Here is a 12,030-nt window from a genome sequence, read left to right as displayed (position 1 = left end):
TTTTTTTTTTTTTTTTTTGCAGAACCAGGGATTGAACTCAGGCCCTAGTGCTTGCCAGGCAAGTGCTTATTCTACTGAGCCATGTCTCCAGCCCTATAATAGTAAAATGAATTATTCTAAAATTAAAGAAGAATATTTACAAAACTCATCGTAACTGACAGAGAAATATGAGCAAGAAAAATGAAACAAAGCTTGGTGATTTAGAGCATCCACCACTAAATTGATAACAAAATCTTAGGGACTATTCTAAGTCACTTGAACTAATTTTTGTTTGCCACAAAACCAACATTGGCTTCATTCATGATATTGATGCCATTTACAAGGTTAATTACAGCGTCGCCTCCCAGCCTCCAGTTGTTTTTCATACCACAGCGGACGCCGTGTGAACAGACGGACAAGAACAACATCTGGCTCAGGTGATCGGAAAGAGTACAGCTGATGTCCTTCGATGATTCCCTTTAGTTCACAGTTTTCATGACAGGAAGCATGAGAGAAATGAAGGCGCCCAAAATAAGCAACTTGCTATATAATTATCAGCGTCCTGGTCCTGGCCAGATCCCAGAGTGAATGTTGCAATTAGCATTTAATATTGAGATGATAAAGTACTTATCAATAAAATATGTCTTTAAAATACTCTTCATTTAGTCAATTCTTCATTAGTATCTGACTTCCTAAGCTTGCTTTCAAGGTGACTGTACATAAGCCTCCAAAGGGCACCTTCAATTTTATAGAAAATCACAGGTTTCAGACTATGTCTTACTAGATCCACAGGTTATCTCTGTAAATAAGATATCATTGCATGTTATTGACATTAATACCCAAGACCCAGAAAGGTTATATACTGGATTAGAAGGGTACCCACTGCAGAGCCAGGGTATGAAACAAAAATTATTGATTTATACATTTAGAACTACCATTATCAGGCACTGAAAAATAGAGGCTTGTTTTAATAATAGTGACTAATGGAAATATTAAAGCTACAATTAGCAATTTTGATTTCTTGTTATAAGTACTATTAGAATCATTTTGCTCTTGAAGTGTGAAGAACTTGATTCCAAATAATTTGTGGCCTAAAATTATTTCAGTATTGTCTTATATATTAAGCTAAGTCTTTCAATAAATAGTCTAATAATACATAGCAATGTTATTTCTGGAATACAAAATTTTCTCACCTAGTGCAAGGTAAAAATATAAGTCAAGTAATAACACAGTCTAACTAGAAAGGAAAGCACTGTCAGAGATTCAGAGACTGTGTCCTTCTTTTAAAAGCATGTAAACATTTTGTGTGGTTGGTTGATGAGCTGTGTTCTGTGTTTGCTGAAGACCTGCCCTGTGCTGCCTGGTTTATTCTACAGAAACAGGTGATGAGTAACTTTGCAGAGGTAATTCAAGTTTGAGGTCTCTTGGCCTTAATTTCTCTCTGCAAGGTATAATAGTGTTGTTGCTGCCTTGTCAAGAGGAAAACATTGAGCACTGCTCATGTAATTAATTATCACTGTTGTTCTTATCACTGGAACCCAGCTAAGCATATTCTAACAGGTGTCATTGTTCTGTTGTGGTTTGGTGTGATTGTATGTGTGTATTTGCCTTCTGTTAAAGATCAGAGCCAATAGCTATCCTTAGAGTTAATGTTGTTTTGGTATCTTTGAGCATAAGAAACATAAAGGAAAGATGGTTATTCAAGCTATATTTCTCTTTATTTACTTTAAAGAGAATAAAAATAGGTAAAACATTAGAGATGATGTGAAATTTCTAAAAACAAGAGAGGAATTGAAGAGTGGTTTTTGTATTGTACATTGTTGTTTTCAAAGTAGTTTCTCAGATTACCAGTTATAAGCATGTAAAATTGGTCAAAATAAAAATTGTAAGCATTAACTGCTCCCTTCAGTAGGCAAATAGAAATTAGTAGTACAATCAACCAAGCTATCCTAGGTATATGCATTTTTTAATTTTCCTTTGTTTCTCTTATCTAAATCTTAGATTTTTCAGTCATAATTTCCTTTTTTTCTTATCAATGTACATGGACCTCAGAGAGAAAATATTTTCTTAGTAGGATTTTAATATATATAAAGAATACTTTGGCAGACTTGTGCTGCTTTAAGAAATACTTTTGAACCAAAATGGAGAATTCTCTGTCTTTGAAAAGTGATTTTGTTAGGTTTCCTATCCAAAAGCAATATAGTTTGTAGCTTAGCATGAATTACTTTAGCAGCTTTATTGAGATGTAATTCATTCTCTATGATTCACTCATTTAAAGTATACAATTCAGTATTCACAGGGTTGAACAACTGTTAGCACAATCAACTTTAGGGTAATTACAGAAGTTCAAAAGGAAATACTGTTACCTTTATCAGTCTTTTCCCACTTCTTAACACTCCTCCCAACCCAGCTCTCTCAAATCATGAATCTGTTTTATTTCTTATGTATCTGTCATGAATGCTTCCTTGTAGATGGGATCATAAACTCAACAGTGTCTAATTATAACATATATTCTTTCTCTTTGTACAATGATTTCAAGGTTCGCCCATCTTTTAGTGAGTAGGAGTTTTCATTCCCTTTTATGTTTAATAAAATAGTATACTGTCTGAATATATTGCATCTTTTTTTTCTTCAGAACCAGGGATTGAACTCAGGCCCTTGCCAGGGAAGCGCTTATTCCACTGAACCATCTCCCCAGCCTAACACTGCATCTTTTATATCATTCAAAAATTAATCAATATGTAGGTTGTTTCTTTTCTGTTATTATATCTAATACTGCTGTGAAGATTTGTTTCAATATTTTGTGTGAAAACATATTTTGTCACTCATACACACACACACACACACACACACACACACATATATGAACAAAGTCACTAAAGACAACTCTATTTTAAGCATTTGATGAACTATAAGACTACTTTTGCATTTTATCATTGTGCTAAAAGTTCATTAGAACCGCCACTATCTCATACCTAGGTCAACACTTTAATGGCTGGTCACTGTTCTCGGAAGTATCCCAGTAGGTATGAAGTGGTACATTATTTGTAGTGTTGAATTGCATTTCTCTAAACACTAAAGGTATTAAATATCCCTTAATATGTTTTAGCCATTAACTTGTATTTCTTTTGAAATGTCTATTCATATACTTTTAATTGTAAAATTGTAGAAACAAGTTTTCATCTGATACATAATTTATAGGAATTTTATACCATTGTCTTGACTGTCCACTTGCAATGTTATGCATATGGATAACCAGTTTCCCCACTTATCTTTCATGAAATAAGTTTTTGGCTCCATTTTAAAACATCAAATAGCTGTATTGTCTGGGAACATTTTCTGGTACACTATTGTGTTGTATTTTACAAAATATCTGCTTTTCTGTTAATATCATGCCATTTTTTAATCACTGAAGCTTTGTGATATAGTTGGATTTTCAAATTTTATTTTTAAGATCAAACACAAAAATAATAAAGCATTTGAAACAGGCTAGTAGGAAAGTAACAATAATTAATATATTGAATATTGTTATCTTCATAGTAGTTGTCCAGAAAATTATAAGCATGAAATATTTTCCAAACAATATTTGCACAAACTTTTTTCAAAGAACTAAAAGAAACTAACTGTATAACTATATGTAGATATATTCTCCTTTTCTCTCTCTCTCTCTTTTTTTTTTTTTTTTTTTTGTGGAACTGGGGATTGAACTCAGGCCCGTGCGCTTGCCAGGGAAGCGCTTATTCCACTGAACCATCTCCCCAGCCCTTTTCCTTTTCTCTTGATTCATTTTACCTTTCCCTCATCATAGTTTCATTTTAGTTTTGAAGTCCCTTTTCCATTTATAATATCTATTTTACATTTTAGATCTTATTTATTCATTCAATTTCTCACAATAGTGAGACAATAGTATATTTATACAAGTAGGTCTGTTTTATTTCACTTATGAATATGGTCTCAAGTTACATGCATTAACCAACAAAAGTCTCAAGTGTATCCTTCTTTAGGGCTCAAAGGTATTCCATTAATTAAAAAACTCCAAGTTTTTTACCATTCCTCAGTGGATAAACATTTGGAGTGTTTCCAAAATGTAGCTATTATGAATTTTGCTGCTCTAAGCATGGTACATACACATCACTGTGGCATGTTTTTAATTGCTCTGGAAAGATACACAGAAAGGGAATAGATGGATTAAATGGGACCACTAATTCTTGTGTTGCAAAGAATTTTCATACTGATTTCCATAGTACTTGCACCACTCTACACTCCTATCAACAATGGACAAGAGTTTCTTTTACCTCACAGCCCATCAGCATTTGTTATTAGTTGATTTCTTGATGATAACCTTTCTTTCTGGAGTGAGGTGGAATTTCACTGTTGTTTTAATCTGGAGCTCATGAATCATCAATTTTGAGGAACATTTTTTTTTTCATGTATCTATTTGCAACTTGTATTTCTTTATCTGAGAAGCGTGCATCCTCAGATGACCCTTTTTGGATTGAGTCTAAGTTTCAGCGGTCTGATTTTTTTGCCTATTCTTTGTGTGTTCTAGAAATAAGCCCTTTGTCTGAGAGACAACTGGCTATAATTTTTCTCACTCTGTGAGCTGTCATACTGTCGGGGATGTCTTTTGTTCTGAAAAAAGCTTTTTATTAAGGTGATATCCCATTGGTTTATTCTTCGTAGTATTTCCCATGTGGTCTTGGTTTTGTTCATGAAGTCTCTGCCTACTCCTATGTCTTTAAGATATCTACCTATTTTTCTCATCCAGTAAATTTTGTTCTTTCTTAAAATTTAGATATTTAATCCATTTGGACTTTACTTCAGTGCTTGGTGATGAACTTGAGTCTAGATTTAGTCTTCAGTATGTAGAAAGCCAGTGATTCAAGCATCATTTATTAAAGAGTCTATCATTCTTCCAGAAAGTATTTTTGGCTTCTTTGTCAAAGAAAAGGTGGCTGAGAATGTTTGGAGCTGTATTTGCATCTTCTGTTTGAGTTCACTGATGCTTAGGTCTGTAATTTGGGTAATACCTCATTGATTTTGTCACAGTAGCTTTGTTACAAAATTTCAGGTAATGGATTGTGATGCCCCTGACCTTCCTTTGTTGCTCAGAATTGCTTTTACTATTCTAGGTCTCTTCTGGTACCAAAGGAATTTTAGTAAAGACTTCTGCAGTTCCATAAAATATGCCAATGGTATTTTGATTGGGATTTCATTAAACCTGTATGAGTTTTAAGATTAAGGTCATTTTCATTATGTTGGTTCCTATCCATGAGCAAGGGTTATCTTTACATTTTCTGATATCTTCTTTGATCTCTTTGTTAATAGTACTGTAATTTTCATTGTATAGAAATTTTACTTCCTTTTTAGATGATTTCTAAGTATTTTATTTTATTGATGGTATTGTAACAAGTGCAGATTTCCTAATTTCTCTCCTTGAGAGTTTGTTATTTATATACAGGAATGCTATTGATATCTTAGTGTTGAATTTTTACCCAGCTATAATATCAAATTTTGTTATTAAGTGTACAAGTGTTTTGGTGAAGCTTTGGGTGTCTTCTATGTAGAGTATCATGTCATCTCCAAATAATGATGATTCAACTTCTTTCTTTTGTATCCTTATTCATTTTATCTTTCTCTTGTTTAATTTCTCAGGTTAATGTTTTCAGAACTATAATGAATTAGAGTGATGAAATGAACATTCTTGTTTTGTTCCTGATTTTAAAGTGAAGGATCTCAACTTTTAACCAGTTAGTGTAATGTCGGCTGTTGGTTTGCCATAGATGGCTTTTATCAGATTGAGATAAAGACCATTTATCACAATTTTCTATATGATTATGTCATGAATGGATGCTGAACTTTGTTAAAAGCTTTCTTTGTCTTTATTGAGATGATCACATGAATGTAATAACATTTGAATGTAATAACATCATAATAGGAACTATGATGTTTTCCACTTTACTCATGTTGCCCAAGATTGTTTTTGCTGTTCTGTGTTCCTTCTGGTTCCACAGTGTTGTTTTCTCTGGTTCTATGAGAAAATGCCAAGAGTATTTTCACTGAGGTATTGGTGAATCTCTCTATCAGTTTTGGATTCAGTCTATGGAGGCTGTATATCATCACTGACACTGGGTACCCTTCTATGTCTGTAGCTACAGCAGCCTTAGATAGCCATTTAGTAACAGTGGCTGTGAGTCCTTTCAGGCCTAATTCCTCTGAGTATCATTTAGCATATTGCTTCTTTATCCTACGTTTCATGCACTGATGAGAGGTAGTGTGTCAAATCATAATGGTAACAATAAGAAAAATAGTACAAAAAATGTGGCCTACTTTTACTTATACTCCAAGAGTACACTTAGTCTACACTGATTTAACCCTCAGAAAGATGGTCTTCCCTTTGACTGTTGTAGTAACTGCAATTAAGAAATGGTGAGTTACCGGCCAGGGAGATAGCTCAGTAGAATAAGTGCCTGTCTGGCAAGTGCAAGGGCCTGAGTTCAATCCCAGGTTCCAAAAAAGTAAGAAAGAAGGAAAGAAAGAAAGGAAGAAAGAAAAAGAGAGAGAGAGAGAGAGACAGAGAGAGAGAGAGAGAGAGAGAGAGAGAGAAAGAAAGAAAGAAAGAAAGAAAGAAAGAAAGAAAGAGTAAGTTATTTGTATTGTATCATACAGCTATTGATGAACAATCATGTTATAAAAATGTGGCTATACTAGGCCAAGTGAATGGTGTTTTTAATGCTGCACTGTTCTACATTGATGCTCTATATATTGATGTCTTTGAAATAGCAATATTGTAAAGATTTGTCCTTAAGCAAATGAGAAAAATGTAATAGATAATTAAAGCTACAAATAATATGGCACACTAGCTAAAGCTTTGGCCTTATAATGCAGATGAGCCATGTGTCTGGCCCATATTTAAGGCCTAGAGTTGTTGCACCTTAGCAGTTTTTCAGTATAGCTTTATAGTATCGGCCTGCATTGGTGGAAATAAACATCCTGCTTCTGTTAAATGATTTTTTTTGTTTCATAATTTTACTTTCCTCTGACATAAGGGTGCAATTCAGAGTAGAGAGAGGAAAAGAGAATATGCTCAATGTCAGGATGATTTTAACTTCTGATTGTATATCACTATCAATGGTGTTGTCTCAGCATTAACAAATATTCTGAAAATGTCTATGTATCTACCATATGCAGTACCATGCTAGAGAACTCAGGGAGAGTAATTATAATGATGACATTTTACAAACACTTCCCAATGCACTATCACATTAAATTTCAATTAAATTAGGTAATACACTCAGAAGTTTTGGGTTGAATTCATATAATGCAGATGAGCCATGTGTCTGGTGCTAATAACCTGGGTAGTATCCAAAGCTTCACAGCAGACTGAAAATACTGCTTCCTAAAGTGAAGATTCCAAAAAGCATTTTAACTGGAAGATTTCACCTTAAATTAGTTACATGCATTTTGAATGAATAAGAAATAGATTACGCACATCTCCAGCTCTTCACCAACTGTTTAATGTTCAAAATACTCAAAGGGAAAATCATGTTCAGGAACTCAAGCACATACTTTTGGCTGTGTGCTTTACTCTGTAACACCTTTGATACATAACAAAGATGAGTATAAACAGCTTTGTTCGTAATTGGAAGGAAAGATTATTTTTGTGGGAGAAAGTCATTTACCTGTATAAATAATTTTACACAGATCATTCAGGGATACCTACAAACAAAATTTGTGTGAGTTATAAAGTCATTCTATTCTCTGTCTGGGAGAGGGTGGAGAGACAGAGAGAGCTGGAATAAATATCAGGCAGTTAAGATTTATTTAGTGGATGTAGAGGTATTCTTACTAGATTACATAAAATGGACTAGAGGTAATAAGTAGAAAATAGGGAAATAGATACGTATTCCCATTGGTTGAAATACATGGAATACATAAACTTTTTTTCCAATGAACTCACAAAAAGTAATTTATATTTGCTAGGAGCTGCTGCAATCTTTCTATTGTTACTTGAAGCCTTCATATTTTCATATTAAGTATCATCAGTTGTCATGTCCTAGCAGAATCCTCTGCTAAATTGATCATGCAGACCTTCCAACTCATACTCTCAAGTGTGTTGATAAATCATTGCTTTGTGTTTTGTTGTGGAGTTTGTATTTCAGTAAGTTATACAGCATCTGGCCCATAGGTAAGGCACACAGTTATTGCACCTTAACATATTTTCAGTATAACTTTATAGTATCTGCCTGCATTGGTGGAAATACACATCCTGCTTCTCTCCAATGATTTTTTGTTGTTGTTTCATAATTTTACTTTCTTCTGACATAAGGGCTCAAGGGAGGGTTCCATTTGTGTCATCTGTACACAAAAGGAATGATGAAATGCTTTACAATAGTAGAAAAGTTTACATTTCTATTGTTCTCTGGGTTAGTTTAACCACTCATTTAGTAAACTTAAGGAATACAGAGGATGCCACTGATGTGTGATGATGAACAGACCATTGTGTGATAGTTTTTAAACTAAATAAATTATTTTCTCCTTGTGGTGACTTCTTTTTTTTGAGGAAACCATATACTTTTCACATGTAATTTGAGACTGAGAAGCACTAAATGAAATTGTGGGCCAAGATATTGCCTTGGATGTTTTAAAGACATCCTGTCCACCTAAAATCTCTAGTGTTAAGGTAACAAATAGTGATATTTGTTACACTCTGAGTCACAACATGTGGTCATTAACCATAGCAGCTAGAGTTGGCACACGGTAGCCTGAAGCCAGTCTAATCCACTGTCTTTTTTAAAAAAATAAAATTGTATTGCAATAAAATGCACATTCCTTAAGTATTGTCTATAGTTGGTTCTTGGTGCAATATCAGAGTCTGGTAGCTGTTATAAGGACCATGTGGACCTCCAAGCATAAATGTTAATTTGACTTTTAGCTTTGAAGAAATTGATAAAAATAAATATAAACATGGATCTATTTTAAAGTATAAACAAATTTTAATAGAAGGAAGAAATCTTTACCATCTTTGCCTGTCACTCTGGATCTGGGTACAGAAAATGAGGAGTTACTCAGTGACTCGCTGTACATTGGATTATAGCAGAGAAGAGTGAGAGGGCTGGATGAGGATGACATTTGCATGGATTCATAGAGGCAGTTTCTTTCAAATATGGTATGCATTGCCTTATTAAGTTTGAAGATTTGGCCATTGTGAATGCATTTCATGTTCTCAACAAGTATTGAAAACAGTCTTCCACATTTAAATGATGATATTTAAAGAACAGCATCTGTTGCATTTGCAGCTCTTCAAATAACCAAGAACAATAAAATAAAATAAAATAAAGTAAGATAAAATAAAAGGCCAGCCAAATAGCCTAGTGGATTAAAGTGCCTGCAAGTAGGCACAGGGGCTGGGGGTTCGATCCCGAGGCCTACTGTGCAGGCCCCACCTCTGGCATGTGCTGAGATGGCAATTGAGATTGGGCGTAGTGGCGTGCACTTGTAATCCCAGCACTTGGCAGGCTGTAAAAAGGAGAATCACTATGAGTCTGATCTAGTAGTGAGATCCTGTAGACCCTTCCCTAAAATGCAATCAATCAATCAATCAATCAATCAATCAATCAATCAATCAAATAAAACAAATAAACTGTCTAACAAAGAACAAACCATCTGATCACACAATACGATTACTAGGATCTGGAGAGGCTGCTTTAGGGATTACATACCTATAGAGGAGGAAGGTGTAACCAATGAGAAATCTGTCAAAATAATGTAGTTTGTTGACTCAAAAGGATTGATAGTAAAGGGACGTACTTCCTTAACACAAGAAAAAGGTGGGTTTGCCCACTAACACGAAGAAATGAAGAATCTAGAAGCTTTTTTGTTCAAGAGATATGGTATGATTACCACATTAACAGGCTAGGAGATAGCTCAGCTGTCTAAGCCCCTGGCTGCCAAGCAGAAGGACCTGTGTTTGATCCCTCATACTGCATGAGGTGTCATGGCGCTGGCCACTGAAACCAAGTGTGGTGGCGCATGCTTGTAATCCCAGCCCTGGACAGGCTGAGACAGGAGAGTCACTACAAGTGCAAGCTGCATAGTGAAACTCTGTACCAAATAAATAAATAAATAAATAAATAAATACTATCTGTACTCATAGTAGAAGTTGCTGCAATTGGTGACTCATTCACGGAACACATTCTCATACATATGGCTGTCTTCAGTGAAAAACCTATTATCTTTGTTTTGAGTAATCCAATCAGCAAAGCAGCATGTTCTGTGGAGAAGTACTATAAAATTACTTAGGGACAGGCAATATTTTCCAGTGGCAGTCCTTTTGATCAAGTCATCCTAATGGACGGACCCTGTATCCTGGGCAGGACAGTTTCTATGTTTTTGCTGGAGTTGTTCTTGGGATTGTGGCATGTGGACTGAGTAACATGGTAGCTAAAATTTCTTACTATTGCTGAAGTAGTATCTCAGCAAGTATTAGATAAATACCTTGAAGGGGCCAGGGAGATGGCTCAGTTGAATAAGCACTTGCCTGGCAAGAACAAGGGCTTGAGTTCAATTCCCAGTGCTGCAAAAAAGAAAGAAGAAAGAAAGAAAGAAAGAAAGAAAGAAAGAAAGAAAGAAAGAAAGAAAGAAAGAAAGAAAGAAAGAAAAAAACCAAGAACAAACAAAAAACCCTAAAACATAAATAACTCAAAGGGGAACGACTGTATCCCTAATATTAGATATGTTCTGCTGAAAATTACAGTAGAGATTGTGAATGATGCATACCAAGATAGCCACAGTTTATTCTGAACCACAAAATAAAGAAGCATTTGTCTACTCTCAGATGTGTCACACCTAATATGACCAGATTCTCCCTGACTGATTGTCACACTTGGTCTGAAGAGGTTCAGAAATTATAGACCCAAGTTGACAAGTAGTACCATAGCTGATATTCTAAACTTCAGTCATGAGCTCTTAATAAATGTTATAATTTTCCAAGGTTGGAATCTTTTATAATTAATAATATGCTTAGCCTAAGATAATTTTATTTTAAGAATCTAAGAATTTATGGATAAAGATTAATATAAATTAGGATACATCTTACACTAACTAGTTTTGTTACATTTACCTTTTGGTTATTTATGATCTGTATCTTAATTTTTCTGCCTAAATTCTCCTTAATGTTCTTGCACCTACTATTGAAAAATTAATGTTTTTATATAAGAAATTAATGAGACTAAAATTAGTAAGAAATTATATGATCAACTTTGAAAACTATTTGTTACATCTCAACTATGCATCAAGCATAGTCTTAAGTGTTTTATGTTTATTAACTTCATTTACTCCTTAGAAAATGATACAGACACTATTAATATCATGACTATAGACTAAAAGGAAAATGTATTACAATGACACAGAGCTCAAACTTAAACAACTCATAGGACAGTTAGGATCTGAATGTGTATAAACAGTCTGATTTTAAAATAGACTCATGTAATTCTATGCTATATAGTCAATTCAAATCATCAAAAATAAGTTTGAGTTTGGAGTTGCAGTATAGAATAGTAAATGAAGAATATCTCAAAAATAGAAAAATCAAACACTTTTATGCTAATGTTCATGAACAACATTTCCTTAGAATGAGTGAGAAGAAAGGATTGATTCTGGGAATATTTTACCAAATTTTCAGCTGCTTGATTTTGAATTAGAATCTTTGAAATAGTACCTAATATTATAAAAAAAAGTGAGTTTCTAAGAAATAGCTAATGCCGTAAATAAATAAGCATGGAAGGCTAATAACTATAGCAAGATACAAACATAACAATAGCAGAATTCTCCAAAATACTAATTTTATAGCAATAATTATCAACATAATTCAATAAACTCAGGATGACTCACTAAAGTCCTTAACTGAATTTTTTGGGGACTTCATCTTAGTACCTTGCCCAGTTCCTAGAGAATCATCTATAATTTTTATCTGCATATGTAGCTAGCTTACCTCCTTCTACATTTACACCATTACCTCTAGTTCTATTACTCACTACATTTTTCAAAATA

The 12,030-nt window shown here is 34.0% G+C and overlaps 1 pseudogene; it reads left to right on the top strand.

Annotated features, from left to right (window-relative positions):
- Nucleotides 1-10,910, top strand: part of LOC101572186 — a 178,002-nt pseudogene extending 167,092 nt beyond the window's left edge.
- The last annotated feature ends 1,120 nt before the right edge of the window (nt 10,911-12,030 follow it).

The sequence above is a fragment of the Octodon degus genome, unplaced genomic scaffold, assembly GCF_000260255.1.
Source record: "Octodon degus isolate 3935 unplaced genomic scaffold, OctDeg1.0 scaffold00003, whole genome shotgun sequence".
NCBI classification, from domain to species: Eukaryota; Metazoa; Chordata; class Mammalia; order Rodentia; family Octodontidae; genus Octodon; species Octodon degus.
This window is presented reverse-complemented; position numbering and strand designations above follow the sequence as displayed.